At 44.0% G+C, this 27459-nt stretch overlaps 52 non-coding genes across 52 annotated transcripts; 25 read left to right on the top strand and 27 right to left on the bottom strand.

Annotated features, from left to right (window-relative positions):
• Positions 1–209: 209 nt before the first annotated feature.
• On the top strand, positions 210–281 carry Trnaq-cug (transfer RNA glutamine (anticodon CUG)). Its single transcript has one exon. It is a non-coding gene; the product is annotated as a tRNA-Gln (tRNA).
• A 358-nt stretch (positions 282–639) lies between these two features.
• Trnay-gua (transfer RNA tyrosine (anticodon GUA)) lies at positions 640–728 on the bottom strand. The gene is given in 2 exon segments: positions 640–675; positions 692–728. It is a non-coding gene; the product is annotated as a tRNA-Tyr (tRNA).
• A 248-nt stretch (positions 729–976) lies between these two features.
• Positions 977–1048, top strand: Trnaq-cug (transfer RNA glutamine (anticodon CUG)). The gene has a single exon. It is a non-coding gene; the product is annotated as a tRNA-Gln (tRNA).
• A 359-nt stretch (positions 1049–1407) lies between these two features.
• On the bottom strand, positions 1408–1496 carry Trnay-gua (transfer RNA tyrosine (anticodon GUA)). Its single transcript is given in 2 exon segments — positions 1408–1443; positions 1460–1496. It is a non-coding gene; the product is annotated as a tRNA-Tyr (tRNA).
• Positions 1497–1744: 248 nt separating this feature from the next.
• Trnaq-cug (transfer RNA glutamine (anticodon CUG)) lies at positions 1745–1816 on the top strand. The gene has a single exon. It is a non-coding gene; the product is annotated as a tRNA-Gln (tRNA).
• Positions 1817–2174: 358 nt separating this feature from the next.
• On the bottom strand, positions 2175–2263 carry Trnay-gua (transfer RNA tyrosine (anticodon GUA)). Its single transcript is given in 2 exon segments — positions 2175–2210; positions 2227–2263. It is a non-coding gene; the product is annotated as a tRNA-Tyr (tRNA).
• A 248-nt stretch (positions 2264–2511) lies between these two features.
• On the top strand, positions 2512–2583 carry Trnaq-cug (transfer RNA glutamine (anticodon CUG)). The gene has a single exon. It is a non-coding gene; the product is annotated as a tRNA-Gln (tRNA).
• Positions 2584–2941: 358 nt separating this feature from the next.
• Positions 2942–3030, bottom strand: Trnay-gua (transfer RNA tyrosine (anticodon GUA)). The gene is given in 2 exon segments: positions 2942–2977; positions 2994–3030. It is a non-coding gene; the product is annotated as a tRNA-Tyr (tRNA).
• Positions 3031–3278: 248 nt separating this feature from the next.
• Positions 3279–3350, top strand: Trnaq-cug (transfer RNA glutamine (anticodon CUG)). The gene has a single exon. It is a non-coding gene; the product is annotated as a tRNA-Gln (tRNA).
• A 358-nt stretch (positions 3351–3708) lies between these two features.
• On the bottom strand, positions 3709–3797 carry Trnay-gua (transfer RNA tyrosine (anticodon GUA)). Its single transcript is given in 2 exon segments — positions 3709–3744; positions 3761–3797. It is a non-coding gene; the product is annotated as a tRNA-Tyr (tRNA).
• Positions 3798–4475: 678 nt separating this feature from the next.
• On the bottom strand, positions 4476–4564 carry Trnay-gua (transfer RNA tyrosine (anticodon GUA)). The gene is given in 2 exon segments: positions 4476–4511; positions 4528–4564. It is a non-coding gene; the product is annotated as a tRNA-Tyr (tRNA).
• A 248-nt stretch (positions 4565–4812) lies between these two features.
• Positions 4813–4884, top strand: Trnaq-cug (transfer RNA glutamine (anticodon CUG)). The gene has a single exon. It is a non-coding gene; the product is annotated as a tRNA-Gln (tRNA).
• A 358-nt stretch (positions 4885–5242) lies between these two features.
• Positions 5243–5331, bottom strand: Trnay-gua (transfer RNA tyrosine (anticodon GUA)). The gene is given in 2 exon segments: positions 5243–5278; positions 5295–5331. It is a non-coding gene; the product is annotated as a tRNA-Tyr (tRNA).
• Positions 5332–5579: 248 nt separating this feature from the next.
• Trnaq-cug (transfer RNA glutamine (anticodon CUG)) lies at positions 5580–5651 on the top strand. Its single transcript has one exon. It is a non-coding gene; the product is annotated as a tRNA-Gln (tRNA).
• A 358-nt stretch (positions 5652–6009) lies between these two features.
• On the bottom strand, positions 6010–6098 carry Trnay-gua (transfer RNA tyrosine (anticodon GUA)). Its single transcript is given in 2 exon segments — positions 6010–6045; positions 6062–6098. It is a non-coding gene; the product is annotated as a tRNA-Tyr (tRNA).
• A 248-nt stretch (positions 6099–6346) lies between these two features.
• On the top strand, positions 6347–6418 carry Trnaq-cug (transfer RNA glutamine (anticodon CUG)). Its single transcript has one exon. It is a non-coding gene; the product is annotated as a tRNA-Gln (tRNA).
• Positions 6419–6776: 358 nt separating this feature from the next.
• Positions 6777–6865, bottom strand: Trnay-gua (transfer RNA tyrosine (anticodon GUA)). The gene is given in 2 exon segments: positions 6777–6812; positions 6829–6865. It is a non-coding gene; the product is annotated as a tRNA-Tyr (tRNA).
• A 678-nt stretch (positions 6866–7543) lies between these two features.
• On the bottom strand, positions 7544–7632 carry Trnay-gua (transfer RNA tyrosine (anticodon GUA)). Its single transcript is given in 2 exon segments — positions 7544–7579; positions 7596–7632. It is a non-coding gene; the product is annotated as a tRNA-Tyr (tRNA).
• Positions 7633–7880: 248 nt separating this feature from the next.
• Trnaq-cug (transfer RNA glutamine (anticodon CUG)) lies at positions 7881–7952 on the top strand. Its single transcript has one exon. It is a non-coding gene; the product is annotated as a tRNA-Gln (tRNA).
• A 358-nt stretch (positions 7953–8310) lies between these two features.
• Trnay-gua (transfer RNA tyrosine (anticodon GUA)) lies at positions 8311–8399 on the bottom strand. The gene is given in 2 exon segments: positions 8311–8346; positions 8363–8399. It is a non-coding gene; the product is annotated as a tRNA-Tyr (tRNA).
• Positions 8400–8647: 248 nt separating this feature from the next.
• On the top strand, positions 8648–8719 carry Trnaq-cug (transfer RNA glutamine (anticodon CUG)). The gene has a single exon. It is a non-coding gene; the product is annotated as a tRNA-Gln (tRNA).
• Positions 8720–9077: 358 nt separating this feature from the next.
• Trnay-gua (transfer RNA tyrosine (anticodon GUA)) lies at positions 9078–9166 on the bottom strand. Its single transcript is given in 2 exon segments — positions 9078–9113; positions 9130–9166. It is a non-coding gene; the product is annotated as a tRNA-Tyr (tRNA).
• A 248-nt stretch (positions 9167–9414) lies between these two features.
• On the top strand, positions 9415–9486 carry Trnaq-cug (transfer RNA glutamine (anticodon CUG)). The gene has a single exon. It is a non-coding gene; the product is annotated as a tRNA-Gln (tRNA).
• Positions 9487–15874: 6388 nt separating this feature from the next.
• Positions 15875–15946, top strand: Trnaq-cug (transfer RNA glutamine (anticodon CUG)). The gene has a single exon. It is a non-coding gene; the product is annotated as a tRNA-Gln (tRNA).
• Positions 15947–16304: 358 nt separating this feature from the next.
• Positions 16305–16393, bottom strand: Trnay-gua (transfer RNA tyrosine (anticodon GUA)). Its single transcript is given in 2 exon segments — positions 16305–16340; positions 16357–16393. It is a non-coding gene; the product is annotated as a tRNA-Tyr (tRNA).
• Positions 16394–16641: 248 nt separating this feature from the next.
• Trnah-aug (transfer RNA histidin (anticodon AUG)) lies at positions 16642–16713 on the top strand. Its single transcript has one exon. It is a non-coding gene; the product is annotated as a tRNA-His (tRNA).
• Positions 16714–17071: 358 nt separating this feature from the next.
• Trnay-gua (transfer RNA tyrosine (anticodon GUA)) lies at positions 17072–17160 on the bottom strand. Its single transcript is given in 2 exon segments — positions 17072–17107; positions 17124–17160. It is a non-coding gene; the product is annotated as a tRNA-Tyr (tRNA).
• Positions 17161–17408: 248 nt separating this feature from the next.
• Positions 17409–17480, top strand: Trnaq-cug (transfer RNA glutamine (anticodon CUG)). Its single transcript has one exon. It is a non-coding gene; the product is annotated as a tRNA-Gln (tRNA).
• A 358-nt stretch (positions 17481–17838) lies between these two features.
• Positions 17839–17927, bottom strand: Trnay-gua (transfer RNA tyrosine (anticodon GUA)). Its single transcript is given in 2 exon segments — positions 17839–17874; positions 17891–17927. It is a non-coding gene; the product is annotated as a tRNA-Tyr (tRNA).
• Positions 17928–18175: 248 nt separating this feature from the next.
• On the top strand, positions 18176–18247 carry Trnaq-cug (transfer RNA glutamine (anticodon CUG)). Its single transcript has one exon. It is a non-coding gene; the product is annotated as a tRNA-Gln (tRNA).
• Positions 18248–18605: 358 nt separating this feature from the next.
• Trnay-gua (transfer RNA tyrosine (anticodon GUA)) lies at positions 18606–18695 on the bottom strand. Its single transcript is given in 2 exon segments — positions 18606–18641; positions 18658–18695. It is a non-coding gene; the product is annotated as a tRNA-Tyr (tRNA).
• A 248-nt stretch (positions 18696–18943) lies between these two features.
• Trnaq-cug (transfer RNA glutamine (anticodon CUG)) lies at positions 18944–19015 on the top strand. Its single transcript has one exon. It is a non-coding gene; the product is annotated as a tRNA-Gln (tRNA).
• Positions 19016–19373: 358 nt separating this feature from the next.
• Positions 19374–19462, bottom strand: Trnay-gua (transfer RNA tyrosine (anticodon GUA)). The gene is given in 2 exon segments: positions 19374–19409; positions 19426–19462. It is a non-coding gene; the product is annotated as a tRNA-Tyr (tRNA).
• A 248-nt stretch (positions 19463–19710) lies between these two features.
• On the top strand, positions 19711–19782 carry Trnaq-cug (transfer RNA glutamine (anticodon CUG)). The gene has a single exon. It is a non-coding gene; the product is annotated as a tRNA-Gln (tRNA).
• A 358-nt stretch (positions 19783–20140) lies between these two features.
• On the bottom strand, positions 20141–20229 carry Trnay-gua (transfer RNA tyrosine (anticodon GUA)). Its single transcript is given in 2 exon segments — positions 20141–20176; positions 20193–20229. It is a non-coding gene; the product is annotated as a tRNA-Tyr (tRNA).
• A 248-nt stretch (positions 20230–20477) lies between these two features.
• On the top strand, positions 20478–20549 carry Trnaq-cug (transfer RNA glutamine (anticodon CUG)). The gene has a single exon. It is a non-coding gene; the product is annotated as a tRNA-Gln (tRNA).
• A 358-nt stretch (positions 20550–20907) lies between these two features.
• Trnay-gua (transfer RNA tyrosine (anticodon GUA)) lies at positions 20908–20996 on the bottom strand. Its single transcript is given in 2 exon segments — positions 20908–20943; positions 20960–20996. It is a non-coding gene; the product is annotated as a tRNA-Tyr (tRNA).
• A 248-nt stretch (positions 20997–21244) lies between these two features.
• Positions 21245–21316, top strand: Trnaq-cug (transfer RNA glutamine (anticodon CUG)). Its single transcript has one exon. It is a non-coding gene; the product is annotated as a tRNA-Gln (tRNA).
• Positions 21317–21674: 358 nt separating this feature from the next.
• Positions 21675–21763, bottom strand: Trnay-gua (transfer RNA tyrosine (anticodon GUA)). The gene is given in 2 exon segments: positions 21675–21710; positions 21727–21763. It is a non-coding gene; the product is annotated as a tRNA-Tyr (tRNA).
• A 248-nt stretch (positions 21764–22011) lies between these two features.
• Trnaq-cug (transfer RNA glutamine (anticodon CUG)) lies at positions 22012–22083 on the top strand. Its single transcript has one exon. It is a non-coding gene; the product is annotated as a tRNA-Gln (tRNA).
• Positions 22084–22441: 358 nt separating this feature from the next.
• Positions 22442–22530, bottom strand: Trnay-gua (transfer RNA tyrosine (anticodon GUA)). The gene is given in 2 exon segments: positions 22442–22477; positions 22494–22530. It is a non-coding gene; the product is annotated as a tRNA-Tyr (tRNA).
• Positions 22531–22778: 248 nt separating this feature from the next.
• Trnaq-cug (transfer RNA glutamine (anticodon CUG)) lies at positions 22779–22850 on the top strand. The gene has a single exon. It is a non-coding gene; the product is annotated as a tRNA-Gln (tRNA).
• A 358-nt stretch (positions 22851–23208) lies between these two features.
• On the bottom strand, positions 23209–23297 carry Trnay-gua (transfer RNA tyrosine (anticodon GUA)). Its single transcript is given in 2 exon segments — positions 23209–23244; positions 23261–23297. It is a non-coding gene; the product is annotated as a tRNA-Tyr (tRNA).
• A 248-nt stretch (positions 23298–23545) lies between these two features.
• On the top strand, positions 23546–23617 carry Trnaq-cug (transfer RNA glutamine (anticodon CUG)). Its single transcript has one exon. It is a non-coding gene; the product is annotated as a tRNA-Gln (tRNA).
• A 358-nt stretch (positions 23618–23975) lies between these two features.
• Positions 23976–24064, bottom strand: Trnay-gua (transfer RNA tyrosine (anticodon GUA)). Its single transcript is given in 2 exon segments — positions 23976–24011; positions 24028–24064. It is a non-coding gene; the product is annotated as a tRNA-Tyr (tRNA).
• Positions 24065–24312: 248 nt separating this feature from the next.
• Positions 24313–24384, top strand: Trnaq-cug (transfer RNA glutamine (anticodon CUG)). Its single transcript has one exon. It is a non-coding gene; the product is annotated as a tRNA-Gln (tRNA).
• Positions 24385–24743: 359 nt separating this feature from the next.
• Trnay-gua (transfer RNA tyrosine (anticodon GUA)) lies at positions 24744–24832 on the bottom strand. The gene is given in 2 exon segments: positions 24744–24779; positions 24796–24832. It is a non-coding gene; the product is annotated as a tRNA-Tyr (tRNA).
• Positions 24833–25510: 678 nt separating this feature from the next.
• On the bottom strand, positions 25511–25599 carry Trnay-gua (transfer RNA tyrosine (anticodon GUA)). Its single transcript is given in 2 exon segments — positions 25511–25546; positions 25563–25599. It is a non-coding gene; the product is annotated as a tRNA-Tyr (tRNA).
• A 248-nt stretch (positions 25600–25847) lies between these two features.
• On the top strand, positions 25848–25919 carry Trnaq-cug (transfer RNA glutamine (anticodon CUG)). The gene has a single exon. It is a non-coding gene; the product is annotated as a tRNA-Gln (tRNA).
• A 358-nt stretch (positions 25920–26277) lies between these two features.
• On the bottom strand, positions 26278–26366 carry Trnay-gua (transfer RNA tyrosine (anticodon GUA)). The gene is given in 2 exon segments: positions 26278–26313; positions 26330–26366. It is a non-coding gene; the product is annotated as a tRNA-Tyr (tRNA).
• Positions 26367–26614: 248 nt separating this feature from the next.
• On the top strand, positions 26615–26686 carry Trnaq-cug (transfer RNA glutamine (anticodon CUG)). Its single transcript has one exon. It is a non-coding gene; the product is annotated as a tRNA-Gln (tRNA).
• Positions 26687–27045: 359 nt separating this feature from the next.
• On the bottom strand, positions 27046–27134 carry Trnay-gua (transfer RNA tyrosine (anticodon GUA)). Its single transcript is given in 2 exon segments — positions 27046–27081; positions 27098–27134. It is a non-coding gene; the product is annotated as a tRNA-Tyr (tRNA).
• Between the last annotated feature and the right edge of the window lie 325 nt (positions 27135–27459).

The raw sequence follows: 27459 nt of genomic DNA, 5'->3' as shown, positions 1-27459 counted from the left end.
CGTCCCTGTCTTTCGTTTTCACACACTGCTACTCAGCGCTGCCATATAGACGCACAGGAAATGCAGTCATCGGCTGCAAGTGCAAACATTGCCCAGATTAAGTTTTATAATGCTCGATCGTGTCAATTAGGTTAAAAAATGCAAGTAGGAAGTGTCTGAAGTACGTCAGAACACTGCTAAGTGTATTTACGAGTCCCATTCTCCTGTCTGGTTCCATGGTGTAACGGTTAGCACTCTGGACTCTGAATCCAGCGATCCGAGTTCGAATCTCGGTGTAACCTTCGTTTAGTCTAAATTTTCTGTAATAAGCGTTTCTCGCCGAGGAAGTAGCAGCGATAGGCTCAGGGGTGTAGTTTCTACGTTTGTATTAAAAACGAGATGTCTATGAAACGGCTGAATATTGGTGCGACTATGTGACCTATATAGCACATTAAACGAGTAATGCCTGTAAGAGCAAGCAATTTTACTATAATTCGAAGAAATATCATTATCCTACGAAGGCTAAGAATCCCATGATTATCAACTAGCTACTAGAAGCTGAGCAAATGAATTTCCTTTAAAATAGGTTTAAAACATAGGGAGGTTCTGACCGAGTGGGCATGCTCTGGAGCCTCTTTGCTCCTGAGATTAGAAAAACAGTCCTCTGGGCCGGATTTGAACCAGCGACCTATGGATAACTGTGAATCCTCCACTACAGTCCACCGCTCTACCAACTGAGCTACCAGAGGCTCTGCATACTTTCTTATTCGTACTGATTGCTTTACGGCCGTCCCTGTCTTTCGTTTCCACACACTGCTACTCAGCGCTGCCATATAGACGCACAGGAAATGCAGTCATCGGCTGCAAGTGCAAACATTGCCCAGATTAAGTTTTATAATGCTCGATCGTGTCAATTAGGTTAAAAAATGCAAGTAGGAAGTGTCTGAAGTACGTCAGAACACTGCTAAGTGTATTTACGAGTCCCATTCTCCTGTCTGGTTCCATGGTGCAACGGTTAGCACTCTGGACTCTGAATCCAGCGATCCGAGTTCGAATCTCGGTGGAACCTTCGTTTAGTCTAAATTTTCTGTAATAAGCGTCTCTCGCCGAGGAAGTAGCAGCGATAGGCTCAGGGGTGAAGTTTCTACGTTTGTATTAAAAACGAGATGTCTATGAAACGGCTGAATATTGGTGCGACTATGTGACCTATATAGCACATTAAACGAGTAATGCCTGTAAGAGCAAGCAATTTTACCATAATTCGAAGAAATATCATTATCCTACGAAGGCTAAGAATCCCATGATTATCAACTAGCTACTAGAAGCTGAGCAAATGAATTTCCTTTAAAATAGGTTTAAAACATAGGGAGGTTCTGACCGAGTGGGCATGCTCTGGAGCCTCTTTGCTCCTGAGATTAGAAAAAACAGCCCTCTGGGCCGGATTTGAACCAGCGACCTATGGATAACTGTGAATCCTCCACTACAGTCCACCGCTCTACCAACTGAGCTACCAGAGGCTCTGCATACTTTCTTATTCGTACTGATTGCTTTACGGCCGTCCCTGTCTTTCGTTTCCACACACTGCTACTCAGCGCTGCCATATAGACGCACAGGAAATGCAGTCATCGGCTGCAAGTGCAAACATTGCCCAGATTAAGTTTTATAATGCTCGATCGTGTCAATTAGGTTAAAAAATGCAAGTAGGAAGTGTCTGAAGTACGTCAGAACACTGCTAAGTGTATTTACGAGTCGCATTCTCCTGTCTGGTTCCATGGTGTAACGGTTAGCACTCTGGACTCTGAATCCAGCGATCCGAGTTCGAATCTCGGTGGAACCTTCGTTTAGTCTAAATTTTCTGTAATAAGCGTTTCTCGCCGAGGAAGTAGCAGCGATAGGCTCAGGGGTGTAGTTTCTACGTTTGTATTAAAAACGAGATGTCTATGAAACGGCTGAATATTGGTGCGACTATGTGACCTATATAGCACATTAAACGAGTAATGCCTGTAAGAGCAAGCAATTTTACTATAATTCGAAGAAATATCATTATCCTACGAAGGCTAAGAATCCCATGATTATCAACTAGCTACTAGAAGCTGAGCAAATGAATTTCCTTTAAAATAGGTTTAAAACATAGGGAGGTTCTGACCGAGTGGGCATGCTCTGGAGCCTCTTTGCTCCTGAGATTAGAAAAACAGTCCTCTGGGCCGGATTTGAACCAGCGACCTATGGATAACTGTGAATCCTCCACTACAGTCCACCGCTCTACCAACTGAGCTACCAGAGGCTCTGCATACTTTCTTATTCGTACTGATTGCTTTACGGCCGTCCCTGTCTTTCGTTTCCACACACTGCTACTCAGCGCTGCCATATAGACGCACAGGAAATGCAGTCATCGGCTGCAAGTGCAAACATTGCCCAGATTAAGTTTTATAATGCTCGATCGTGTCAATTAGGTTAAAAAATGCAAGTAGGAAGTGTCTGAAGTACGTCAGAACACTGCTAAGTGTATTTACGAGTCCCATTCTCCTGTCTGGTTCCATGGTGTAACGGTTAGCACTCTGGACTCTGAATCCAGCGATCCGAGTTCGAATCTCGGTGGAACCTTCGTTTAGTCTAAATTTTCTGTAATAAGCGTTTCTCGCCGAGGAAGTAGCAGCGATAGGCTCAGGGGTGTAGTTTCTACGTTTGTATTAAAAACGAGATGTCTATGAAACGGCTGAATATTGGTGCGACTATGTGACCTATATAGCACATTAAACGAGTAATGCCTGTAAGAGCAAGCAATTTTACTATAATTCGAAGAAATATCATTATCCTACGAAGGCTAAGAATCCCATGATTATCAACTAGCTACTAGAAGCTGAGCAAATGAATTTCCTTTAAAATAGGTTTAAAACATAGGGAGGTTCTGACCGAGTGGGCATGCTCTGGAGCCTCTTTGCTCCTGAGATTAGAAAAACAGTCCTCTGGGCCGGATTTGAACCAGCGACCTATGGATAACTGTGAATCCTCCACTACAGTCCACCGCTCTACCAACTGAGCTACCAGAGGCTCTGCATACTTTCTTATTCGTACTGATTGCTTTACGGCCGTCCCTGTCTTTCGTTTCCACACACTGCTACTCAGCGCTGCCATATAGACGCACAGGAAATGCAGTCATCGGCTGCAAGTGCAAACATTGCCCAGATTAAGTTTTATAATGCTCGATCGTGTCAATTAGGTTAAAAAATGCAAGTAGGAAGTGTCTGAAGTACGTCAGAACACTGCTAAGTGTATTTACGAGTCCCATTCTCCTGTCTGGTTCCATGGTGTAACGGTTAGCACTCTGGACTCTGAATCCAGCGATCCGAGTTCGAATCTCGGTGGAACCTTCGTTTAGTCTAAATTTTCTGTAATAAGCGTTTCTCGCCGAGGAAGTAGCAGCGATAGGCTCAGGGGTGTAGTTTCTACGTTTGTATTAAAAACGAGATGTCTATGAAACGGCTGAATATTGGTGCGACTATGTGACCTATATAGCACATTAAACGAGTAATGCCTGTAAGAGCAAGCAATTTTACTATAATTCGAAGAAATATCATTATCCTACGAAGGCTAAGAATCCCATGATTATCAACTAGCTACTAGAAGCTGAGCAAATGAATTTCCTTTAAAATAGGTTTAAAACATAGGGAGGTTCTGACCGAGTGGGCATGCTCTGGAGCCTCTTTGCTCCTGAGATTAGAAAAACAGTCCTCTGGGCCGGATTTGAACCAGCGACCTATGGATAACTGTGAATCCTCCACTACAGTCCACCGCTCTACCAACTGAGCTACCAGAGGCTCTGCATACTTTCTTATTCGTACTGATTGCTTTACGGCCGTCCCTGTCTTTCGTTTCCACACACTGCTACTCAGCGCTGCCATATAGACGCACAGGAAATGCAGTCATCGGCTGCAAGTGCAAACATTGCCCAGATTAAGTTTTATAATGCTCGATCGTGTCAATTAGGTTAAAAAATGCAAGTAGGAAGTGTCTGAAGTACGTCAGAACACTGCTAAGTGTATTTACGAGTCCCATTCTCCTGTCTGGTTCCATGGTGTAACGGTTAGCACTCTGAACTCTGAATACAGCGATCCGAGTTCGAATCTCGGTGGAACATTCGTTTAGTCTAAATTTTCTGTAATAAGCGTTTCTCGCCGAGGAAGTAGCAGCGATAGGCTCAGGGGTGTAGTTTCTACGTTTGTATTAAAAACGAGATGTCTATGAAACGGCTGAATATTGGTGCGACTATGTGACCTATATAGCACATTAAACGAGTAATGCCTGTAAGAGCAAGCAATTTTACTATAATTCGAAGAAATATCATTATCCTACGAAGGCTAAGAATCCCATGATTATCAACTAGCTACTAGAAGCTGAGCAAATGAATTTCCTTTAAAATAGGTTTAAAACATAGGGAGGTTCTGACCGAGTGGGCATGCTCTGGAGCCTCTTTGCTCCTGAGATTAGAAAAACAGTCCTCTGGGCCGGATTTGAACCAGCGACCTATGGATAACTGTGAATCCTCCACTACAGTCCACCGCTCTACCAACTGAGCTACCAGAGGCTCTGCATACTTTCTTATTCGTACTGATTGCTTTACGGCCGTCCCTGTCTTTCGTTTCCACACACTGCTACTCAGCGCTGCCATATAGACGCACAGGAAATGCAGTCATCGGCTGCAAGTGCAAACATTGCCCAGATTAAGTTTTATAATGCTCGATCGTGTCAATTAGGTTAAAAAATGCAAGTAGGAAGTGTCTGAAGTACGTCAGAACACTGCTAAGTGTATTTACGAGTCCCATTCTCCTGTCTGGTTCCATGGTGTAACGGTTAGCACTCTGGACTCTGAATCCAGCGATCCGAGTTCGAATCTCGGTGGAACCTTCGTTTAGTCTAAATTTTCTGCAATAAGCGTTTCTCGCCGAGGAAGTAGCAGCGATAGGCTCAGGGGTGTAGTTTCTACGTTTGTATTAAAAACGAGATGTCTATGAAACGGCTGAATATGGGTGCGACTATGTGGCCTATATAGCACATTAAACGAGTAATGCCTGTAAGAGCAAGCAATTTTACTATAATTCGAAGAAATATCATTATCCTACGAAGGCTAAGAATCCCATGATTATCAACTAGCTACTAGAAGCTGAGCAAATGAATTTCCTTTAAAATAGGTTTAAAACATAGGGAGGTTCTGACCGAGTGGGCATGCTCTGGAGCCTCTTTGCTTCTGAGATTAGAAAAACAGTCCTCTGGGCCGGATTTGAACCAGCGACCTATGGATAACTGTGAATCCTCCACTACAGTCCACCGCTCTACCAACTGAGCTACCAGAGGCTCTGCATACTTTCTTATTCGTACTGATTGCTTTACGGCCGTCCCTGTCTTTCGTTTCCACACACTGCTACTCAGCGCTGCCATATAGACGCACAGGAAATGCAGTCATCGGCTGCAAGTGCAAACATTGCCCAGATTAAGTTTTATAATGCTCGATCGTGTCAATTAGGTTAAAAAATGCAAGTAGGAAGTGTCTGAAGTACGTCAGAACACTGCTAAGTGTATTTACGAGTCCCATTCTCCTGTCTGGTTCCATGGTGTAACGGTTAGCACTCTGGACTCTGAATCCAGCGATCCGAGTTCGAATCTCGGTGGAACCTTCGTTTAGTCTAAATTTTCTGTAATAAGCGTTTCTCGCCGAGGAAGTAGCAGCGATAGGCTCAGGGGTGTAGTTTCTACGTTTGTATTAAAAACGAGATGTCTATGAAACGGCTGAATATTGGTGCGACTATGTGACGTATATAGCACATTAAACGAGTAATGCCTGTAAGAGCAAGCAATTTTACTATAATTCGAAGAAATATCATTATCCTACGAAGGCTAAGAATCCCATGATTATCAACTAGCTACTAGAAGCTGAGCAAATGAATTTCCTTTAAAATAGGTTTAAAACATAGGGAGGTTCTGACCGAGTGGGCATGCTCTGGAGCCTCTTTGCTCCTGAGATTAGAAAAACAGTCCTCTGGGCCGGATTTGAACCAGCGACCTATGGATAACTGTGAATCCTCCACTACAGTCCACCGCTCTACCAACTGAGCTACCAGAGGCTCTGCATACTTTCTTATTCGTACTGATTGCTTTACGGCCGTCCCTGTCTTTCGTTTCCACACACTGCTACTCAGCGCTGCCATATAGACGCACAGGAAATGCAGTCATCGGCTGCAAGTGCAAACATTGCCCAGATTAAGTTTTATAATGCTCGATCGTGTCAATTAGGTTAAAAAATGCAAGTAGGAAGTGTCTGAAGTACGTCAGAACACTGCTAAGTGTATTTACGAGTCCCATTCTCCTGTCTGGTTCCATGGTGTAACGGTTAGCACTCTGGACTCTGAATCCAGCGATCCGAGTTCGAATCTCGGTGGAACCTTCGTTTAGTCTAAATTTTCTGTAATAAGCGTTTCTCGCCGAGGAAGTAGCAGCGATAGGCTCAGGGGTGTAGTTTCTACGTTTGTATTAAAAACGAGATGTCTATGAAACGGCTGAATATTGGTGCGACTATGTGACCTATATAGCACATTAAACGAGTAATGCCTGTAAGAGCAAGCAATTTTACTATAATTCGAAGAAATATCATTATCCTACGAAGGCTAAGAATCCCATGATTATCAACTAGCTACTAGAAGCTGAGCAAATGAATTTCCTTTAAAATAGGTTTAAAACATAGGGAGGTTCTGACCGAGTGGGCATGCTCTGGAGCCTCTTTGCTCCTGAGATTAGAAAAACAGTCCTCTGGGCCGGATTTGAACCAGCGACCTATGGATAACTGTGAATCCTCCACTACAGTCCACCGCTCTACCAACTGAGCTACCAGAGGCTCTGCATACTTTCTTATTCGTACTGATTGCTTTACGGCCGTCCCTGTCTTTCGTTTCCACACACTGCTACTCAGCGCTGCCATATAGACGCACAGGAAATGCAGTCATCGGCTGCAAGTGCAAACATTGCCCAGATTAAGTTTTATAATGCTCGATCGTGTCAATTAGGTTAAAAAATGCAAGTAGGAAGTGTCTGAAGTACGTCAGAACACTGCTAAGTGTATTTACGAGTCCCATTCTCCTGTCTGGTTCCATGGTGTAACGGTTAGCACTCTGGACTCTAAATCCAGCGATCCGAGTTCGAATCTCGGTGGAACCTTCGTTTAGTCTAAATTTTCTGTAATAAGCGTTTCTCGCCGAGGAAGTAGCAGCGATAGGCTCAGGGGTGTAGTTTCTACGTTTGTATTAAAAACGAGATGTCTATGAAACGGCTGAATATTGGTGCGACTATGTGACCTATATAGCACATTAAACGAGTAATGCCTGTAAGAGCAAGCAATTTTACTATAATTCGAAGAAATATCATTATCCTACGAAGGCTAAGAATCCCATGATTATCAACTAGCTACTAGAAGCTGAGCAAATGAATTTCCTTTAAAATAGGTTTAAAACATAGGGAGGTTCTGACCGAGTGGGCATGCTCTGGAGCCTCTTTGCTCCTGAGATTAGAAAAACAGTCCTCTGGGCCGGATTTGAACCAGCGACCTATGGATAACTGTGAATCCTCCACTACAGTCCACCGCTCTACCAACTGAGCTACCAGAGGCTCTGCATACTTTCTTGTTCGTACTGATTGCTTTACGGCCGTCCCTGTCTTTCGTTTCCACACACTGCTACTCAGCGCTGCCATATAGACGCACAGGAAATGCAGTCATCGGCTGCAAGTGCAAACATTGCCCAGATTAAGTTTTATAATGCTCGATCGTGTCAATTAGGTTAAAAAATGCAAGTAGGAAGTGTCTGAAGTACGTCAGAACACTGCTAAGTGTATTTACGAGTCCCATTCTCCTGTCTGGTTCCATGGTGTAACGGTTAGCACTCTGGACTCTGAATCCAGCGATCCGAGTTCGAATCTCGGTGGAACCTTCGTTTAGTCTAAATTTTCTGTAATAAGCGTTTCTCGCCGAGGAAGTAGCAGCGATAGGCTCAGGGGTGTAGTTTCTACGTTTGTATTAAAAACGAGATGTCTATGAAACGGCTGAATATTGGTGCGACTATGTGACCTATATAGCACATTAAACGAGTAATGCCTGTAAGAGCAAGCAATTTTACTATAATTCGAAGAAATATCATTATCCTACGAAGGCTAAGAATCCCATGATTATCAACTAGCTACTAGAAGCTGAGCAAATGAATTTCCTTTAAAATAGGTTTAAAACATAGGGAGGTTCTGACCGAGTGGGCATGCTCTGGAGCCTCTTTGCTCCTGAGATTAGAAAAACAGTCCTCTGGGCCGGATTTGAACCAGCGACCTATGGATAACTGTGAATCCCCCACTACAGTCCACCGCTCTACCAACTGAGCTACCAGAGGCTCTGCATACATTCTTATTCGTACTGATTGCTTTACGGCCGTCCCTGTCTTTCGTTTCCACACACTGCTACTCAGCGCTGCCATATAGACGCACAGGAAATGCAGTCATCGGCTGCAAGTGCAAACATTGCCCAGATTAAGTTTTATAATGCTCGATCGTGTCAATTAGGTTAAAAAATGCAAGTAGGAAGTGTCTGAAGTACGTCAGAACACTGCTAAGTGTATTTACGAGTCCCATTCTCCTGTCTGGTTCCATGGTGTAACGGTTAGCACTCTGGACTCTGAATCCAGCGATCCGAGTTCGAATCTCGGTGGAACCTTCGTTTAGTCTAAATTTTCTGTAATAAGCGTTTCTCGCCGAGGAAGTAGCAGCGATAGGCTCAGGGGTGTAGTTTCTACGTTTGTATTAAAAACGAGATGTCTATGAAACGGCTGAATATTGGTGCGACTATGTGACCTATATAGCACATTAAACGAGTAATGCCTGTAAGAGCAAGCAATTTTACTATAATTCGAAGAAATATCATTATCCTACGAAGGCTAAGAATCCCATGATTATCAACTAGCTACTAGAAGCTGAGCAAATGAATTTCCTTTAAAATAGGTTTAAAACATAGGGAGGTTCTGACCGAGTGGGCATGCTCTGGAGCCTCTTTGCTCCTGAGATTAGAAAAACAGTCCTCTGGGCCGGATTTGAACCAGCGACCTATGGATAACTGTGAATCCTCCACTACAGTCCACCGCTCTACCAACTGAGCTACCAGAGGCTCTGCATACTTTCTTATTCGTACTGATTGCTTTACGGCCGTCCCTGTCTTTCGTTTCCACACACTGCTACTCAGCGCTGCCATATAGACGCACAGGAAATGCAGTCATCGGCTGCAAGTGCAAACATTGCCCAGATTAAGTTTTATAATGCTCGATCGTGTCAATTAGGTTAAAAAATGCAAGTAGGAAGTGTCTGAAGTACGTCAGAACACTGCTAAGTGTATTTACGAGTCCCATTCTCCTGTCTGGTTCCATGGTGTAACGGTTAGCACTCTGGACTCTGAATCCAGCGATCCGAGTTCGAATCTCGGTGGAACCTTCGTTTAGTCTAAATTTTCTGTAATAAGCGTTTCTCGCCGAGGAAGTAGCAGCGATAGGCTCAGGGGTGTAGTTTCTTCGTTTGTATTAAAAACGAGATGTCTATGAAACGGCTGAATATTGGTGCGACTATGTGACCTATATAGCACATTAAACGAGTAATGCCTGTAAGAGCAAGCAATTTTACTATAATTCGAAGTCATATCATTATCCTACGAAGGCTAAGAATCCCATGATTATCAACTAGCTACTAGAAGCTGAGCAAATGAATTTCCTTTAAAATAGGTTTAAAACATAGGGAGGTTCTGACCGAGTGGGCATGCTCTGGAGCCTCTTTGCTCCTGAGATTAGAAAAACAGTCCTCTGGGCCGGATTTGAACCAGCGACCTATGGATAACTGTGAATCCTCCACTACAGTCCACCGCTCTACCAACTTTTTTTTTTTTTTTTTTACTCTAACCAACTTTTTTTTTTTTTTTTTTTTTAGTCGAATGCTCTACGACTTTTTTTTTTTTTTTTTTTTTTTTTTTTTTTTTTTTTTTTTTTTTTTTTTGCTGTGGCCATGAAAAAGAAAACGGGCCGCCCACGTCGAGAGCGAGCATTCTTCTACCCTTTTATTATTAATGTTATTTTTATTTTGTGTTTCATTGTATTTAGTTTTTTTTTATATTTGTCATTTGTTTTTTTTTTTTTTTTTTTTTTTTTTTTTTTTTTTTTTTTAAATGAAAGAAGGAAATTAATTTGAAGATCCACTTCGGGAAAAGCATGAACTGGGATTCTAAATGCAGCTGCTATTAGTGGTACCGCCGTAAGCATAGCTGTTTCGGGGTTCTGATGAGGCCTTCACGGCTACCGTAGCGGCCACGGGGCACACGAAGTCCCCACCGTACTTCACCCTCACCGGCAGTCCCCTACTTTAGCTCGCTTCTTTCTGGGGATGATTGTTACTGGGGTATCTTAACCTACTCCCTGTTTGTGGAACAGGATTCTTAACATATTTCCAAAATTCTGTTTGTTATCTTGTTTGTGGAGTATTTTGAAGTATTGCTCATGGAGATATGTCCGGTATTCCATAATATTATCGTCACCTTTCGAATTGACAATGTAACTTACGTAGTTCCCAAGAAGCCATATTATTGCATTATGTTTTGGTGTAGGAAAAAAGACCTTTTCTGGGAAGAAAATTAGATTCAAATTTAGCTCTCTCCCATCGCTGCGGGTTAGAAAGGCGACCTGCTGCTTTACCTCTTCCCAAATATCTTTACACCCTTTGCAGACAAAACGGTGATCCAAAGTGTCAGTCTCGTTGCATTTCTGACAAGTGTTTGTGTCACTGAGACCGATGGAATGGAGTTTCTCGTTAGTACTAATGACGTTATTCACCACTCTGTACCATGCCACCTGAACGTCCGTTGGTAGTAACTTGTTGTTAATGTTGTTCCATATAGTTTTCCAGTCGCGGTTTGGGTTCTTGGCCTGTGTCTTATTGCAATTTGCCGCCGTTCGTAAACTATTGAATATATAGCGATAGTTTCTCTTGCGTTTATCCCGTACTATACAGCTCATGTAGCTTAATTCAAAGTAGAAGAACCTAATATGTTTTAATTTATAATTAATCAGACTTATATCTATCGGCGGTTGGAAGCTTTGTGGTTTGAAAAAGTTGAATAATTTAGCTGTCAGACCGTCTGGTTGACTTTCGATAACTTGCAAAGACCGCTTGAGGAATAAGGCAATAGACCTTTTGTGGACATCTGTGAGACCGAGGCCTCCCTCTTCGGGTGGTAAAGCCAACGTGTCCACAGCAACTCGAAAGATATTCCCGTGCCAAATGTGTCTACATATGGTGGACATTATCGCTTTAGCTATTCCTTTGGGTATTGGCAAAATCTGTCCGATGTAAGTTGCTCTGGATAATACTGCTAAGTTTATCAACTTAATTTTTTGCTTGATATTGACGTCCCTCATATGATTTAAAATGAGCGCGCCACGGATCTTGTCGAGTACAGTTTTCCAGTTAGATGCTATTAGCCGAAGAGGGCAGCTGTAGAGGGTAACTCCCAGGGCAGTATGCCGGTCCACACTCCTCGCCCAAGGGACGGTGACGTCAGATAGTCCGTGCAGATTTAGAAAAACGCTCTTCGTGTCATTGATTCTCGCACCCGATGCGGTGCAGTACGACTGCAAGTTATCTGTTAACGTTGCGATGTCCGCGGCGCTGCGAATTATCACTCCTACGTCATCTGCGAATGCGTTCGTCACCTGTTTCATGCCTGACACTAGCATGCCCTCTAATGCGTCGTCTAACCTCCTTAAAAGTGGTTCCAAGGCAACTACGTATAACATCATTGACAATGGACTCCCCTGAGGGACTCCACTGGCTATGGGAATATCTTTAGTGCGATGACCATTAAGAGTTACTTTCGTTGTTAAACCATTTAAGATGTTGGCTAAAACGTTCACATTACCCTCATTAAACCCCATGTAGGTCATGGTGTTCAGAAGATAGTCGTGATTGACCCTGTCAAATGCCTTGCTAAAGTCTATAAAAGCCAGACCACCATTTGCTGTTGTATTTGCAAAAATGGAAACTATGTCCCTGTACGCACTTACAGTTGTAAAGATACTGCGCCCTGGAAGACAAGTCTGATGACTACCGATGATCTTTCCTAAAATCGGTTGCAGTCTTTCTTTAAGAACCCTAGCTACGATTTTGTAGTCAGAATTCAATAGGCTTATGGGCCGTGTCTTTGTGATATCCTTTAAACCTGTGGTCCTGCCCTTTGGAAGTAACACTGTTATGCTCTGTTTGAAGGCCACTGGGACATCCACCCCATGAAGAATTTCGTTGATCACGTCCGTGAATGCATTGCCTATAATGTGCCAATACGTTCGGTAAAACTCCAGCGGCAGCCCATCTGGACCTGGTGACTTCTTAGAAGGTGAGCACCTAATTACGTCAAAAACGTCATCCGTGGTGAGGTCAGCATAGAAGTTGCGGTTGTCCTCTTCCGTTATAGTGTTCTCTAGGCCTGTTGACGATAAAAGGTCTCGTACAGCATTGTCGTCTATCTGATTGACACTATATAGGGTATTGTAAAATCGATACGCCTCGTCGATCATGTCCTTCTGGTTGGTGAGGACTCTCTGATCTTCGGCTCTGAGGGTCCCTATAAAATTTCGTCGCCTTTGTTTGGCGTGTTGTATGAGGTGATATATTGAGGCATTTTCGTCGTCCACGATACTATGTGAGTGCGATCTGATTTTTAATCCTTCTAGCTGTGATCTCTTAATATTGAGTAGCGCTGCTTTTGTTTTGTTGATCTGTATTAAGATGTCCTGGGACATTGGCTCCTCGTAAAGATCGCGTAAGCAGGCGTAGTGGAACTCTGTTGTGTGTCTTATCCACCTCATCCTCTCCTTGCTAAAAGCTATCAGAGTCGCCCTTAATTTCTTCTTCGCCACAGCGGTCCACCATTCAACGTTGGACCGATGTTTGTGACGCACTCGTAAGGCGGCCCGCCAAGTCTCTTGTATTTCTGCAGCTAAGGCGTCCTCCAATAGCATGCTTATATTCAGTTTCCATAAGGGCCTACCCCAGTAAGCCGACTGTTTTCTTAACCGTATGCTGCACTTAACGCCTAGGTGGTCGGAAATAAAGGTAGGTATTACTTCAACGCCAGCAACATCATTTTCTAAAGTAGATGAGACATAGAATCGGTCAATCCTACTTTGCGACCTGCTACTAAAGTAAGTAAATTTGACCAATGTAGGATATTTCAGTTCCCAAGCATCTGACCATTTCATGTGCGACACCAGATACTGTAACTCCTCGGACTTATTAAAATTTGGCCGTTGGTCCTTGTCAGTGAGTACGCAATTCCAGTCACCTCCAAGCAAAACATCAGCAGGATTGTCCTGAAGTAAAATTAAGATATCACGTTTGTAAAACGTGGCCCTTTCTTCTCGTGCATTGTTGCCTGATGGTGCGTAAACATTTATAATAGCCGTATTATGGATGTTACACCGAATGCCCCTCCCGGAGTCTAATTTACAAATGTCTGTCATTTCGATGCCCTCTCTGGCAAGAATAGCCGTCCCACAACTATGTTCAAGAGAAACATTTATAATGGCATTGAATCCTGGGATAAGAAGGTCTCGAATGAGCACTTCCTGTAAAAGGGCAATATCGGTGTCCGACTGATAGAGAAAATCTTGAAGTGCGGCTATTTTAGTGGCATTTTGAATTTTGTTAATATTTAATGTGGTCACATTATAAGTTTGGAGCATGTGCCAGATAGTTCAGGTAAGTTTATTGACTGCATAATACGTTCATATGGAATCTGTCTGTCGTCATCAGTCCCTCGTTTAGTCTCAAGGCGATCTTGCCAACTCTATTAATAAAAAAGGTCTTCTTCTTGACTTGGGTCACCGTCCATGTTATCGACACCCTGTTCTGCGTCATCGTCCGCCCAATTGACTGGTGCTGCTGGTGCGTGTTGACCTGGCAATGAACCACCTCCTGGAACTTTGGTCGTGATCCCAGTTTGCGATGGGTGATGTTCACCCCCCGGGTCTTCTTGCCTTTCCTTGCTGTTTGAGTGCCCAGTAGTCCCTGCTGGCTCCAGATCTTCTGCCTTCTGATCCTTGTTCTGTAGATGTTTCAGCTTTTCCCTGAGAGCTGGGGCCAAAGACTCTGCCGCTTGGTGTGCCAAACGACGCTTTTTTGACTTCTTCCTCCTCCGCAGGGATCCCGTCGGAGACAAGTCAGGCGAATGTACTGGTGGTTCGGTGGAAGAAGACAGTGGTGAGAGCGGTTCTGTCGTTGTCTCAGAGATCCTCGCGTTAATTTCTCTAAGAGCCTCAGTTGGGGGTTCCTTCACTTCCGCATCTGTCGGTTGGGGTTCCGGAGTTTGGCCTCCTTGCATTTCCGGGTGGTGTACGACTGGATTACGGACACCAGCGTCGCCATCACGCGACAGCCTTTCAGCCCGTTCGCCCTGTGCGTCTGGCGGGAGGTCGAGATGTTTGTCGACTTCCGTCGGTGACTTGGTATATTCTTGGGGCACTTCGTGCCGCTGCGAGTCCGAAGACGGCTGTTCAGTACCTACGTCGTTGCATGACTGTATCCTCTCCCGCAGTTCTGTTTGTCTGCCTTCCGTATCACATATCGCAGTTGTGACGGCGTAAGAGGGCCTAACAGCAGCTGCCCGGTCATCCACAGAGGCGGCCAACTCCGTGGCGGTTGTGGCGGCCGCCAGTGCTTCGACTTGTTCCACTTGCTCAACTGTTGACGTTTCTGCAGATTTGCGACCGTACGTGGCAGCCGCGTACGTTAACTGAAGGCTGACAGCAGCGCCAGGAACCGCAACCTCCCCGGTCGGTAGCTGTGGGACACGCCGTTTGGGACATTCACTGCGTATGTGCTCTGGTGAGTTGCACAATGCACATGTCTTGGGTTGACCGTCGTAGATAACTATGGCGCGGTGTCCACATACATTTACATATGACGGTATGTGCCTTTGAAGATCTATCTTAATTTGGCGGACTCCATTCAGGACAGGAAACATATGTGGCTCCGACCATTTTTCAGCAATATTCGAAATAACACGGCCATACGGTCGAAGGATTGCATTAACTTCCTCTGCAGGAACCTCAAATGGCAACTCAAAGACCCTAATTGTACGTATGCCTAATCCGGCGTGTGAGACGGAAACATCACTCACTGTACCGTCGGAATGTTTAAACTTCAGTACTCCGCCACACTTATCCATAATAGAGACACACAAATCTGGGTTGGTCAGCTTCACAAAGGCCGCATTTGAAACGAATGATAAATGCACACCTATTATGTCATTGCCAGTAATCTTAACAGCATCGAGTAACCACTGTTTTACTTCATATGCCTTAGGCCTCAAGAAATTTCGGTCGAAAGTAAACTTAATCGTGTCTTTCCTCATGACAGTAATCGCGTTCATTCTATCTTGAAATCAGGAAACATAACCCAACTCGCAAAGGTAACGAAGTGACTAACCTCGTGACAGCAAACAGCCGTTGTTTACTTCAAGACGCCAAGCCAGCCGCCACACGTCCGTCCCGCACCGCGGCTGCGACTCGAATTACCAACTGAGCTACCAGAGGCTCTGCATACTTTCTTATTCGTACTGATTGCTTTACGGCCGTCCCTGTCTTTCGTTTCCACACACTGCTACTCAGCGCTGCCATATAGACGCACAGGAAATGCAGTCATCGGCTGCAAGTGCAAACATTGCCCAGATTAAGTTTTATAATGCTCGATCGTGTCAATTAGGTTAAAAAATGCAAGTAGGAAGTGTCTGAAGTACGTCAGAACACTGCTAAGTGTATTTACGAGTCCCATTCTCCTGTCTGGTTCCATGGTGTAACGGTTAGCACTCTGGACTCTGAATCCAGCGATCCGAGTTCGAATCTCGGTGGAACCTTAGTTTAGTCTAAATTTTCTGTAATAAGCGTTTCTCGCCGAGGAAGTAGCAGCGATAGGCTCAGGGGTGTAGTTTCTACGTTTGTATTAAAAACGAGATGTCTATGAAACGGCTGAATATTGGTGCGACTATGTGACCTATATAGCACATTAAACGAGTAATGCCTGTAAGAGCAAGCAATTTTACTATAATTCGAAGAAATATCATTACCCTACGAAGGCTAAGAATCCCATGATTATCAACTAGCTACTAGAAGCTGAGCAAATGAATTTCCTTTAAAATAGGTTTAAAACATAGGGAGGTTCTGACCGAGTGGGCATGCTCTGGAGCCTCTTTGCTCCTGAGATTAGAAAAACAGTCCTCTGGGCCGGATTTGAACCAGCGACCTATGGATAACTGTGAATCCTCCACTACAGTCCACCGCTCTACCAACTGAGCTACCAGAGGCTCTGCATACTTTCTTATTCGTACTGATTGCTTTACGGCCGTCCCTGTCTTTCGTTTCCACACACTGCTACTCAGCGCTGCCATATAGACGCACAGGAAATGCAGTCATCGGCTGCAAGTGCAAACATTGCCCAGATTAAGTTTTATAATGCTCGATCGTGTCAATTAGGTTAAAAAATGCAAGTAGGAAGTGTCTGAAGTACGTCAGAACACTGCTAAGTGTATTTACGAGTCCCATTCTCCTGTCTGGTTCCATGGTGTAACGGTTAGTACTCTGGACTATGAATCCAGCGATCCGAGTTCGAATCTCGGTGGAACCTTCGTTTAGTCTAAATTTTCTGTAATAAGCGTTTCTCGCCGAGGAAGTAGCAGCGATAGGCTCAGGGATTTAGTTTCTACGTTTGTGTGAAAAACGAGACGTCTATGAAACGGCTGAATATTGGTGCGACTATGTGACCTATATAGCACATTAAACGAGTAATGCCTGTAAGAGCAAGCAATTTTACGATAATTCGAAGAAATATCATTATCCTACGAAGGCTAAGAATCCCATGATAATCAACTAGCTATTACAAGCTGAGCAATTGAATTTCCTTTAAAATAGGTTTAAAACATAGGGAGGTTCTGACCGAGTGGGCATGCTCTGGAGCCTCTTTGCTCCTGAGATTAGAAAAACAGTCCTCTGGGCCGGATTTGAACCAGCGACCTATGGATAACTGTGAATCCTCCACTACAGTCCACCGCTCTACCAACTGAGCTACCAGAGGCTCTGCATACTTTCTTGTTCGTACTGATTGCTTTACGTCCGTCCCTGTCTTTCGTTTCCACACACTGCTACTCAGCGCGCCCATATAGACGCAGAGGAAATGCAGTCATCGGCTGCAACTGCAAACATTGCCCAGATTAAGTTTTATAATGCTCGATCGTGTCCATTAGGTTAAAAAATGCAAGTAGGAAGTGTCTGAAGTACGTCAGAATACTGCTAAATGTATTTACGCGTCCCTTGCTCGTGTCTGGTTCCATGGTGTAACGGTTAGCACTCTGGACTCTGAATCCAGCGATCCGAGTTCGAATCTCGGTGGAACCTTCGTTTAGTCTAAATTTTCTGTAAAAAGCGTTTCTCGCCGAGGAAGTATCAGCGATAGGCTCAGGGATTTAGTTTCTACGTTTGTGTGAAAAACGAGACGTCTATGAAACGGCTGAATATTGGTGCGACTATGTGACCTATATAGCACATTAAACGAGTAATGCCTGTAAGAGCAAGCAATTTTACGATAATTCGAAGAAATATCATTATCCTACGAAGGCTAAGAATCCCATGATAATCAACTAGCTATTACAAGCTGAGCAAATGAATTTCCTTTAAAATAGGTTTAAAACATAGGGAGGTTCTGACCGAGTGGGCATGCTCTGGAGCCTCTTTGCTCCTGAGATTAGAAAAACAGTCCTCTGGGCCGGATTTGAACCAGCGACCTATGGATAACTGTGAATCCTCCACTACAGTCCACCGCTCTACCAACTGAGCTACCAGAGACTCTGCATACTTTCTTGTTCGTACTGATTGCTTTACGTCCGTCCCTGTCTTTCGTTTCCACACACTGCTACTCAGCGCGCCCATATAGACGCAGAGGAAATGCAGTCATCGGCTGCAACTGCAAACATTGCCCAGATTAAGTTTTATAATGCTCGATCGTGTCCATTAGGTTAAAAAATGCAAGTAGGAAGTGTCTGAAGTACGTCAGAATACTGCTAAATGTATTTACGCGTCCCTTGCTCGTGTCTGGTTCCATGGTGTAACGGTTAGCACTCTGGACTCTGAATCCAGCGATCCGAGTTCGAATCTCGGTGGAACCTTCGTTTAGTCTATATTTTCTGTAATAAGCGTTTCTCGCCGAGGAAGTATCAGCGATAGGCTCAGGGATTTAGTTTCTACGTTTGTGTGAAAAACGAGACGTCTATGAAACGGCTGAATATTGGTGCGACTATGTGACCTATATAGCACATTAAACGAGTAATGCCTGTAAGAGCAAGCAATTTTACGATAATTCGAAGAAATATCATTATGCTACGAAGGCCAAGAATCCCATGATAATCAACTAGCTATTACAAGCTGAGCAAATGAATTTCCTTTAAAATAGGTTTAAAACATTGGGAGGTTCTGACCGAGTGGGCATGCTCTGGAGCCTCTTTGCTCCTGAGATTAGAAAAACAGTCCTCTGGGCCGGATTTGAACCAGCGACCTATGGATAACTGTGAATCCTCCACTACAGTCCACCACCACCACCAACTGAGCTACCAGAGGCTCTGCATACTTTCTTGTTCGTACTGATTGCTTTACGTCCGTCCCTGTCTTTCGTTTCCACACACTGCTACTCAGCGCGCCCATATAGACGCAGAGGAAATGCAGTCATCGGCTGCAACTGCAAACATTGCCCAGATTAAGTTTTATAATGCTCGATCGTGTCCATTAGGTTAAAAAATGCAAGTAGGAAGTGTCTGAAGTACGTCAGAATACTGCTAAATGTATTTACGCGTCCCTTGCTCGTGTCTGGTTCCATGGTGTAACGGTTAGCACTCTGGACTCTGAATCCAGCGATCCGAGTTCGAATCTCGGTGGAACCTTCGTTTAGTCTAAATTTTCTGTAATAAGCGTTTCTCGCCGAGGAAGTATCAGCGATAGGCTCAGGGATTTAGTTTCTACGTTTGTGTGAAAAACGAGACGTCTAAGAAACGGCTGAATATTGGTGCGACTATGTGACCTATATAGCACATTAAACGAGTAATGCCTGTAAGAGCAAGCAATTTTACGATAATTCGAAGAAATATCATTATCCTACGAAGGCTAAGAATCCCATGATAATCAACTAGCTATTACAAGCTGAGCAAATGAATTTCCTTTAAAATAGGTTTAAAACATAGGGAGGTTCTGACCGAGTGGGCATGCTCTGGAGCCTCTTTGCTCCTGAGATTAGAAAAACAGTCCTCTGGGCCGGATTTGAACCAGCGACCTATGGATAACTGTGAATCCTCCACTACAGTCCACCGCTCTACCAACTGAGCTACCAGAGGCTCTGCATACTTTCTTATTCGTACTGATTGCTTTACGTCCGTCCCTGTCTTTCGTTTCCACACACTGCTACTCAGCGCGCCCATATAGACGCAGAGGAAATGCAGTCATCGGCTGCAACTGCAAACATTGCCCAGATTAAGTTTTATAATGCTCGATCGTGTCCATTAGGTTAAAAAATGCAAGTAGGAAGTGTCTGAAGTACGTCAGAATACTGCTAAATGTATTTACGCGTCCCTTGCTCGTGTCTGGTTCCATGGTGTAACGGTTAGCACTCTGGACTCTGAATCCAGCGATCCGAGTTCGAATCTCGGTGGAACCTTCGTTTAGTCTAAATTTTCTGTAATAAGCGTTTCTCGCCGACGAAGTATCAGCGATAGGCTCAGGGATTTAGTTTCTACGTTTGTGTGAAAAACGAGACGTCTATGAAACGGCTGAATATTGGTGCGACTATGTGACCTATATAGCACATTAAACGAGTAATGCCTGTAAGAGCAAGCAATTTTACGATAATTCGAAGAAATATCATTATCCTACGAAGGCTAAGAATCCCATGATAATCAACTAGCTATTACAAGCTGAGCAAATGAATTTCCTTTAAAATAGGTTTAAAACATAGGGAGGTTCTGACCGAGTGGGCATGCTCTGGAGCCTCTTTGCTCCTGAGATTAGAAAAACAGTCCTCTGGGCCGGATTTGAACCAGCGACCTATGGATAACTGTGAATCCTCCACTACAGTCCACCGCTCTACCAACTGAGCTACCAGAGGCTCTGCATACTTTCTTGTTCGTACTGATTGCTTTACGTCCGTCCCTGTCTTTCGTTTCCACACACTGCTCCTCAGCGCGCCCATATAGACGCAGAGGAAATGCAGTCATCGGCTGCAACTGCAAACATTGCCCAGATTAAGTTTTATAATGCTCGATCGTGTCCATTAGGTTAAAAAATGCAAGTAGGAAGTGTCTGAAGTACGTCAGAATACTGCTAAATGTATTTACGCGTCCCTTGCTCGTGTCTGGTTCCATGGTGTAACGGTTAGCACTCTGGACTCTGAATCCAGCGATCCGAGTTCGAATCTCGGTGGAACCTTCGTTTAGTCTAAATTTTCTGTAATAAGCGTTTCTCGCCGAGGAAGTATCAGCGATAGGCTCAGGGATTTAGTTTCTACGTTTGTGTGAAAAACGAGACGTCTATGAAACGGCTGAATATTGGTGCGACTATGTGACCTATATAGCACATTAAACGAGTAATGCCTGTAAGAGCAAGCAATTTTACGATAATTCGAAGAAATATCATTATCCTACGAAGGCTAAGAATCCCATGATAATCAACTAGCTATTACAAGCTGAGCAAATGAATTTCCTTTAAAATAGGTTTAAAACATAGGGAGGTTCTGACCGAGTGGGCATGCTCTGGAGCCTCTTTGCTCCTGAGATTAGAAAAACAGTCCTCTGGGCCGGATTTGAACCAGCGACCTATGGATAACTGTGAATCCTCCACTACAGTCCACCGCTCTACCAACTGAGCTACCAGAGGCTCTGCATACTTTCTTGTTCGTACTGATTGCTTTACGTCCGTCCCTGTCTTTCGTTTCCACACACTGCTACTCAGCGCGCCCATATAGACGCAGAGGAAATGCAGTCATCGGCTGCAACTGCAAACATTGCCCAGATTAAGTTTTATAATGCTCGATCGTGTCCATTAGGTTAAAAAATGCAAGTAGGAAGTGTCTGAAGTACGTCAGAATACTGCTAAATGTATTTACGCGTCCCTTGCTCGTGTCTGGTTCCATGGTGTAACGGTTAGCACTCTGGACTCTGAATCCAGCGATCCGAGTTCGAATCTCGGTGGAACCTTCGTTTAGTCTAAATTTTCTGTAATAAGCGTTTCTCGCCGAGGAAGTATCAGCGATAGGCTCAGGGATTTAGTTTCTACGTTTGTGTGAAAAACGAGACGTCTATGAAACGGCTGAATATTGGTGCGACTATGTGACCTATATAGCACATTAAACGAGTAATGCCTGTAAGAGCAAGCAATTTTACGATAATTCGAAGAAATATCATTATCCTACGAAGGCTAAGAATCCCATGATAATCAACTAGCTATTACAAGCTGAGCAAATGAATTTCCTTTAAAATAGGTTTAAAACATAGGGAGGTTCTGACCGAGTGGGCATGCTCTGGAGCCTCTTTGCTCCTGAGATTAGAAAAACAGTCCTCTGGGCCGGATTTGAACCAGCGACCTATGGATAACTGTGAATCCTCCACTACAGTCCACCGCTCTACCAACTGAGCTACCAGAGGCTCTGCATACTTTCTTGTTCGTACTGATTGCTTTACGTCCGTCCCTGTCTTTCGTTTCCACACACTGCTACTCAGCGCGCCCATATAGACGCAGAGGAAATGCAGTCATCGGCTGCAACTGCAAACATTGCCCAGATTAAGTTTTATAATGCTCGATCGTGTCCATTAGGTTAAAAAATGCAAGTAGGAAGTGTCTGAAGTACGTCAGAATACTGCTAAATGTATTTACGCGTCCCTTGCTCGCGTCTGGTTCCATGGTGTAACGGTTAGCACTCTGGACTCTGAATCCAGCGATCCGAGTTCGAATCTCGGTGGAACCTTCGTTTAGTCTAAATTTTCTGTAATAAGCGTTTCTCGCCGAGGAAGTATCAGCGATAGGCTCAGGGATTTAGTTTCTACGTTTGTGTGAAAAACGAGACGTCTATGAAACGGCTGAATATTGGTGCGACTATGTGACCTATATAGCACATTAAACGAGTAATGCCTGTAAGAGCAAGCAATTTTACGATAATTCGAAGAAATATCATTATCCTACGAAGGCTAAGAATCCCATGATAATCAACTAGCTATTACAAGCTGAGCAAATGAATTTCCTTTAAAATAGGTTTAAAACATAGGGAGGTTCTGACCGAGTGGGCATGCTCTGGAGCCTCTTTGCTCCTGAGATTAGAAAAACAGTCCTCTGGGCCGGATTTGAACCAGCGACCTATGGATAACTGTGAATCCTCCACTACAGTCCACCGCTCTACCAACTGAGCTACCAGTGGCTCTGCATACTTTCTTGTTCGTACTGATTGCTTTACGTCCGTCCCTGTCTTTCGTTTCCACACACTGCTACTCAGCGCGCCCATATAGACGCAGAGGAAATGCAGTCATCGGCTGCAACTGCAAACATTGCCCAGATTAAGTTTTATAATGCTCGATCGTGTCCATTAGGTTAAAAAATGCAAGTAGGAAGTGTCTGAAGTACGTCAGAATACTGCTAAATGTATTTACGTGTCCCTTGCTCGTGTCTGGTTCCATGGTGTAACGGTTAGCACTCTGGACTCTGAATCCAGCGATCCGAGTTCGAATCTCGGTGGAACCTTCGTTTAGTCTAAATTTTCTGTAATAAGCGTTTCTCGCCGAGGAAGTATCAGCGATAGGCTCAGGGATTTAGTTTCTACGTTTGTGTGAAAAACGAGACGTCTATGAAACGGCTGAATATTGGTGCGACTATGTGACCTATATAGCACATTAAACGAGTAATGCCTGTAAGAGCAAGCAATTTTACGATAATTCGAAGAAATATCATTATCCTACGAAGGCTAAGAATCCCATGATAATCAACTAGCTATTACAAGCTGAGCAAATGAATTTCCTCTAAAATAGGTTTAAAACATAGGGAGGTTCTGACCGAGTGGGCATGCTCTGGAGCCTCTTTGCTCCTGAGATTAGAAAAACAGTCCTCTGGGCCGGATTTGAACCAGCGACCTATGGATAACTGTGAATCCTCCACTACAGTCCACCGCTCTACCAACTGAGCTACCAGAGGCTCTGCATACGTTCTTGTTCGTACTGATTGCTTTACGTCCGTCCCTGTCTTTCGTTTCCACACACTGCTACTCAGCGCGCCCATATAGACGCAGAGGAAATGCAGTCATCGGCTGCAACTGCAAACATTGCCCAGATTAAGTTTTATAATGCTCGATCGTGTCCATTAGGTTAAAAAATGCAAGTAGGAAGTGTCTGAAGTACGTCAGAATACTGCTAAATGTATTTACGCGTCCCTTGCTCGTGTCTGGTTCCATGGTGTAACGGTTAGCACTCTGGACTCTGAATCCAGCGATCCGAGTTCGAATCTCGGTGGAACCTTCGTTTAGTCTAAATTTTCTGTAATAAGCGTTTCTCGCCGAGGAAGTATCAGCGATAGGCTCAGGGATTTAGTTTCTACGTTTGTGTGAAAAACGAGACGTCGATGAAACGGCTGAATATTGGTGCGACTATGTGACCTATATAGCACATTAAACGAGTAATGCCTGTAAGAGCAAGCAATTTTACGATAATTCGAAGAAATATCATTATCCTACGAAGGCTAAGAATCCCATGATAATCAACTAGCTATTACAAGCTGAGCAAATGAATTTCCTTTAAAATAGGTTTAAAACATAGGGTGGTTCTGACCGAGTGGGCATGCTCTGGAGCCTCTTTGCTCCTGAGATTAGAAAAACAGTCCTCTGGGCCGGATTTGAACCAGCGACCTATGGATAACTGTGAATCCTCCACTACAGTCCACCGCTCTACCAACTGAGCTACCAGAGGCTCTGCATACTTTCTTGTTCGTACTGATTGCTTTACGTCCGTCCCTGTCTTTCGTTTCCACACACTGCTACTCAGCGCGCCCATATAGACGCAGAGGAAATGCAGTCATCGGCTGCAACTGCAAACATTGCCCAGATTAAGTTTTATAATGCTCGATCGTGTCCATTATGTTAAAAAATGCAAGTAGGAAGTGTCTGAAGTACGTCAGAATACTGCTAAATGTATTTACGCGTCTCTTGCTCGTGTCTGGTTCCATGGTGTAACGGTTAGCACTCTGGACTCTGAATCCAGCGATCCGAGTTCGAATCTCGGTGGAACCTTCGTTTAGTCTAAATTTTCTGTAGTAAGCGTTTCTCGCCGAGGAAGTATCAGCGATAGGCTCAGGGATTTAGTTTCTACGTTTGTGTGAAAAACGAGACGTCTATGAAACGGCTGAATATTGGTGCGACTATGTGACCTATATAGCACATTAAACGAGTAATGCCTGTAAGAGCAAGCAATTTTACGATAATTCGAAGAAATATCATTATCCTACGAATTTCTAAGAATCCCATGATAATCAACTAGCTATTACAAGCTGAGCAAATGAATTTCCTTTAAAATAGGTTTAAAACATAGGGAGGTTCTGACCGAGTGGGCATGCTCTGGAGCCTCTTTGCTCCTGAGATTAGAAAAACAGTCCTCTGGGCCGGATCTGAACCAGCGACCAATGGATAACTGTGAATCCTCCACTACAGTCCACCGCTCTACCAACTGAGCTACCAGAGGCTCTGCATACTTTCTTGTTCGTACTGATTGCTTTACGTCCGTCCCTGTCTTTCGTTTCCACACACTGCTACTCAGCGCGCCCATATAGACGCAGAGGAAATGCAGTCATCGGCTGCAACTGCAAACATTGCCCAGATTAAGTTTTATAATGCTCGATCGTGTCCATTAGGTTAAAAAATGCAAGTAGGAAGTGTCTGAAGTACGTCAGAATACTGCTAAATGTATTTACGCGTCCCTTGCTCGTGTCTGGTTCCATTGTTTAACGGTTAGCACTCTGGACTCTGAATCCAGCGATCCGAGTTCGAATCTCGGTGGAACCTTCGTTTAGTCTAAATTTTCTGTAATAAGCGTTTCTCGCCGAGGAAGTATCAGCGATAGGCTCAGGGATTTAGTTTCTACGTTTGTGTGAAAAACGAGACGTCTATGAAACGGCTGAATATTGGTGCGACTATGTGACCTATATAGCACATTAAACGAGTAATGCCTGTAAGAGCAAGCAATTTTACGATAATTCGAAGAAATATCATTATCCTACGAAGGCTAAGAATCCCATGATAATCAACTAGCTATTACAAGCTGAGCAAATGAATTTCCTTTAAAATAGGTTTAAAACATAGGGAGGTTCTGACCGAGTGGGCATGCTCTGGAGCCTCTTTGCTCCTGAGATTAGAAAAACAGTCCTCTGGGCCGGATTTGAACCAGCGACCTATGGATAACTGTGAATCCTCCACTACAGTCCACCGCTCTACCAACTGAGCTACCAGAGGCTCTGCATACTTTCTTGTTCGTACTGATTGCTTTACGTCCGTCCCTGTCTTTCGTTTCCACACACTGCTACTCAGCGCGCCCATATAGACGCAGAGGAAATGCAGTCATCGGCTGCAACTGCAAACATTGCCCAGATTAAGTTTTATAATGCTCGATCGTGTCCATTAGGTTAAAAAATGCAAGTAGGAAGTGTCTGAAGTACGTCAGAATACTGCTAAATGTATTTACGCGTCCCTTGCTCGTGTCTGGTTCCATGGTGTAACGGTTAGCACTCTGGACTCTGAATCCAGCGATCCGAGTTCGAATCTCGGTGGAACCTTCGTTTAGTCTAAATTTTCTGTAATAAGCGTTTCTCGCCGAGGAAGTATCAGCGATAGGCTCAGGGATTTAGTTTCTACGTTTGTGTGAAAAACGAGACGTCTATGAAACGGCTGAATATTGGTGCGACTATGTGACCTATATAGCACATTAAACGAGTAATGCCTGTAAGAGCAAGCAATTTTACGATAATTCGAAGAAATATCATTATCCTACGAAGGCTAAGAATCCCATGATAATCAACTAGCTATTACAAGCTGAGCAAATGAATTTCCTTTAAAATAGGTTTAAAACATAGGGAGGTTCTGACCGAGTGGGCATGCTCTGGAGCCTCTTTGCTCCTGAGATTAGAAAAACAGTCCTCTGGGCCGGATTTGAACCAGCGACCTATGGATAACTGTGAATCCTCCACTACAGTCCACCGCTCTACCAACTGAGCTACCAGAGGCTCTGCATACTTTCTTGTTCGTACTGATTGCTTTACGTCCGTCCCTGTCTTTCGTTTCCACACACTGCTACTCAGCGCGCCCATATAGACGCAGAGGAAATGCAGTCATCGGCTGCAACTGCAAACATTGCCCAGATTAAGTTTTATAATGCTCGATCGTGTCCATTATGTTAAAAAATGCAAGTAGGAAGTGTCTGAAGTACGTCAGAATACTGCTAAATGTATTTACGCGTCTCTTGCTCGTGTCTGGTTCCATGGTGTAACGGTTAGCACTCTGGACTCTGAATCCAGCGATCCGAGTTCGAATCTCGGTGGAACCTTCGTTTAGTCTAAATTTTCTGTAGTAAGCGTTTCTCGCCGAGGAAGTATCAGCGATAGGCTCAGGGATTTAGTTTCTACGTTTGTGTGAAAAACGAGACGTCTATGAAACGGCTGAATATTGGTGCGACTATGTGACCTATATAGCACATTAAACGAGTAATGCCTGTAAGAGCAAGCAATTTTACGATAATTCGAAGAAATATCATTATCCTACGAATTTCTAAGAATCCCATGATAATCAACTAGCTATTACAAGCTGAGCAAATGAATTTCCTTTAAAATAGGTTTAAAACATAGGGAGGTTCTGACCGAGTGGGCATGCTCTGGAGCCTCTTTGCTCCTGAGATTAGAAAAACAGTCCTCTGGGCCGGATCTGAACCAGCGACCTATGGATAACTGTGAATCCTCCACTACAGTCCACCGCTCTACCAACTGAGCTACCAGAGGCTCTGCATACTTTCTTGTTCGTACTGATTGCTTTACGTCCGTCCCTGTCTTTCGTTTCCACACACTGCTACTCAGCGCGCCCATATAGACGCAGAGGAAATGCAGTCATCGGCTGCAACTGCAAACATTGCCCAGATTAAGTTTTATAATGCTCGATCGTGTCCATTAGGTTAAAAAATGCAAGTAGGAAGTGTCTGAAGTACGTCAGAATACTGCTAAATGTATTTACGCGTCCCTTGCTCGTGTCTGGTTCCATTGTTTAACGGTTAGCACTCTGGACTCTGAATCCAGCGATCCGAGTTCGAATCTCGGTGGAACCTTCGTT

The sequence above is a fragment of the Schistocerca serialis genome, chromosome 2, assembly GCF_023864345.2.
Source record: "Schistocerca serialis cubense isolate TAMUIC-IGC-003099 chromosome 2, iqSchSeri2.2, whole genome shotgun sequence".
NCBI classification, from domain to species: Eukaryota; Metazoa; Arthropoda; class Insecta; order Orthoptera; family Acrididae; genus Schistocerca; species Schistocerca serialis.
This window is presented reverse-complemented; position numbering and strand designations above follow the sequence as displayed.